At 35.4% G+C, this 4135-nt stretch overlaps 1 pseudogene; it reads left to right on the top strand.

Annotated features, from left to right (window-relative positions):
- On the top strand, window positions 1-201 carry LOC141548121 (U2 spliceosomal RNA; annotated as a pseudogene).
- The last annotated feature ends 3934 nt before the right edge of the window (window positions 202-4135 follow it).

Raw genomic sequence — 4135 nt, 5'->3', positions numbered from 1 at the left:
ATCATTTCCTGGGCCTTTTGGCTAAGGTCAAATACAGCATCTATTCATATTATGTTAATATCAAATATGTCTTCAGTCCAAAGATTATATATTAAATAGATTATTTTGGGGTAGCAGGGTGATGTAATAAGAGCTTTCTCTGTCTACTCCACAAATTGACAAGAAATTGCTGAGCATATTTCTTGGAATAGTTTATTTTTCCTTTGGGAACAAAATAAAATCATATTGAGAATTTAGCTTTAAGCCTTTTCTCCAAATCCCTTGACAATGACATATATACATATACAATCTAGCTTGAAAGAAAAACTTAGTAGTTTTGTCTCTCAAGGGTATTCTTTTTAACTGATTCCTTTCATCTGAAGAAAGGACAGAGGAAGTCATTTTACTTGTATCTTTTTTCTGCCATGGAATATAATATTTCATCTTAGCTAGAAGGAGTAAGAGGTAGGAGAAGATATACTGTGTCTTACCCACTTCCAATTCTAAGTTTCTTCCTCTTCTATGTACTTAAGCAATTATACAAACAAACAACAACTAATTATAACAACAATAGATCATACATTTTATACAATGCCTTTTGTAGAAGTATCAATAGGTTTTTAATAGAAAAATAACATCACAATGACAAAAATTTAAATTGATTTATTTGACATAGATAATGTGCATTTTTTTTTTTAGCCTGTTCCTTACCAAATCCCAGTTCAGTTTCTAATTGATTTATCTATTGTTTAACAATTCCCACTTGAAGTCCAAGTAGTCTTCTCATAATTTGGCATGAAATAATTGATCTGTTTAAAGCAAAAAAGACAATGACAATATCCAAATTAGATTGCATTTTTTTTTCCTTCAGCATTCTAGATTCAAGCAGTTTCAGAACAAACACAATCTGATTTTCAGTAGTATTACTTTTAATTATTTTAATGTAATGGGTTTCTTTCTGCTTGATGCTTCCTAAGATTTCCAAAAGTGTAACATGCTGTCATCTCCAGAAACTGCCTATAGCTCTCTGGTCTAGAGGAGAGACTTCTTCTTCCTCCAGAAAGCCGCCTTAAGTCTGGCCCAGACAAGACTCTATCTTTTGAGTGCCGCCCTCTTTTATCATCCCAGAGAATGGGTGTGGGATAACACAAGGGCTTCTGGGGGAAATTACTTCAACCAATGAACTTGCTCCTCCTAAGCATGCAAGCTCCTCCCCCAGGAGTTCACAAGTAAAACTCCCCTTAAAGGCTGGAACTAGAGAATTGTTAAGTACTGACTTAGCACTTAGTAAGAACCTAATACCTCATTATCTCATTAGCACTTAGTAAGAACCTAACATCTCCCCCTTTCTTTTGATTTAGAACATAGGGTGGTCATGACCTTGAAACATAAATCCATCAATATGGGAGGCATTACACATAACTACATAGATTACATAAACACATAGTAACATAGTAACATAGAACATAGTAATGTAATACATGCTAGAAGTATATAACGAATAACATGATCAAATAATCACAAATTGAGAATTTATACATGTCCATAAGTCCATTGTCCATTAGTCTCAACTTGTGTTAGGAAATCCAATGATTCCTGCTGGTTTTTAAGTTCTTTAACAGTCTTCTTATTAGCCATGCTCTTTCAGTGTCAGATGTTTCTTAAATTTTCTCCTTTGTTTTGAGGTCTTTCTCTTTTTCCATCTCTCTCTGATGGATAAGGCGAATACGACTCATTGGCACCCATCTGATTCCTTCTCCTGCTGAATAAATATAGGCAAACCCTCTCCCCCCAGGCATTTAATCTATCTAATTTCCTTCTATTTACCACTTTCTAAATCGCTTCTCATCATCTGGCATTTACAATGGAGTTGTTTGCACTGGACACAGCTCTGTTGGTTTAAAAGGCCTGTATTCTCCCCAAGTGTAATCCATTTTTGCAATCTGATTGCCTTTTGGCTGATTTATCAGGTAATCATCCCCTTCCTGAAATCACCAGGGTCCTGACATCAGCCTCCATGATAAATGGTAACTCACAAGTAACAACATTAAGAGATATTTAGCTAGATCCTGCTGAGAAGAGTTTAGGGATTAATGGGACAGGGGGAAGGGAGGAAAAGCCTCATAAGAGCAGTCTAATAAAATGGATTTCAGATTGTAGGAAGAGGTGGATGGTATGTTGCCTGGTAAGATGCAGTAATATTTAGATTACATGATTAGATTGGGCATAAAAGAAATCCAAGGGATTGATATTGGGTTCTTATTAAGTGCTAATGAGATAATGAGATATTAGGTTCTTACTAAGTGCTAAGTTGGTACTTAACAATTCTCTAGTTCCTGCCTTTACTGGGAGTTTTACTTGTGAACTCCTGGGGGAGGAGCTTGCATTCTTAGGAGGAGCAAGTTCATTGGTTGAAGTAATTTTCCCCAGAAGCCCTTGTGTTATCCCACGCCCATTCTCTGGGAGGATAAAAGAGGGCGGCACTCAAAAGATAGAGAGTCTTGTCTGGGCCAGATTAAGGTGGCTCTCTGGAGGAAGAAGAAGTCTCTCCTCTAGACCAGAGAGCGATAGGCAGTTTTGGGAGACAACATATTGTTACATGTACAACTGTTACATATTGGTGCCCAACATGGGGCAAGGACTTTTGCTTATCCTGACAAGGACTTATTCTGGGCTCTTCAGAGGAGCTAGACTGGACCATCGAACTATAGTTTTGAATTTCTATAAACCTAACACAAAGGGAATCTCATAGCTTCTCTTTTGCTCTCTTATTCCATGAATTCTCCCTTGTCTTATATATTAAAAGTGTTTTGGGGGAGCGGGGATAAAGGGGCCACAAGGAAAAGGAACTCTTTTTTCATTTTATTGTTTGCTTTTCTATTCATTCTAATTTCTTAACTTTTATGACTTATAACTCAAATGTTGAGTCATTTGAGTTAATTTATTAATAACATTAATAATAAAAATAAGAATGATAACAATTATAGTGCTTTAATGTTTAAAAATAACATTGTAAGTATTATTTTTTTTTTTAAACAGCTGTTAGGATTAGTTGTTAATTGTTCCCATTTTACAAATAAATAAACTTGGACCAGGTAACAAATAAGTTACTTTTTCTGAGTCACACATAATAAATGTGCAAAGCCAAATTCAAGCCCAGGTCTTCAGGTCCAGCACAATGTCCATTGTATCACCTCACTTCCTCTGTGCTGTCAGTAATGATTTGTAGGATAATCTGAAAATGATCTAAGACTGTTTCGTTCCCTCAGCTGATTTTATTCATAAATCCCTGAATTTTTTTTTAACACATTTGAAATCCTGTCAATATTATTTAAGTTGATAAATTAAAGCAACTCCATACAATAATTTAAGAAGACTTCTAAATGTTATTATTATTTTTTACTCTATAATGGAATTCAACTATAAGAAAAAAAAAAACCAAAACTGTCCTGATTACCTTGAGATAAAATACAAACTACTTGCTTTGTCATTTAAAGTTATCCACAGTTTGACTCCCAATTATCTTTCAGATTTATATCTTATTGCTGCCCTTCATGCCTTTTCTATTTTTGTCAAACTCTTCTACAAGTTTTCCATCTCTCCTCTTTTTGTTTTTGCAGGAGTTAGGGGGACTTCACATGTATATAACTGTCTCTATCCTCAGTTTTCCCTTGGACCATCCATAATTATTTTTAAAGAACAGTTCAGGAATCTCCAGCAAAAGGCCTTTCTTGATCCATACCATCTTTGCCCATCACAGTTACTACATACACTACAAGTGAATGATTATCAAACAGTTCTTGGAAAATATATGCATGAAACAATTTTAAATTTAATATATAATGTTAATATTGTGGCCATTACTTTATTAAATTGAGATGAGACAATCAACAAAAGATTAAATCAAGTTTGGATTATAGGATTCTGCCTATTTCCAAAACATAAATGCTTACACTAAAAATTTAACAATCATCTCTTCTGGTCCAGGAGAAGAAAGGAGAGGAAAAAAGAGGGGAGGAGAGGAAAAGAGAGGAGAGGAGAGGGGAGGAAAGGAGAGGAGAGGAGATGAGAGGAGAAGGGAGGAGAAGAGAGGAGAGGAGAGGAGAGGGGAAGAAACAAGAGGAAAGGAGAAGAGAGGAGAGGGGCAGGGAAGAGA

Source organism: Sminthopsis crassicaudata, chromosome 6 (genome assembly GCF_048593235.1).
Source record: "Sminthopsis crassicaudata isolate SCR6 chromosome 6, ASM4859323v1, whole genome shotgun sequence".
Taxonomy (NCBI): Eukaryota; Metazoa; Chordata; class Mammalia; order Dasyuromorphia; family Dasyuridae; genus Sminthopsis; species Sminthopsis crassicaudata.
Note: the sequence above shows the minus strand (reverse complement) of the source record. Positions and strands in the feature narration are given on the sequence as shown.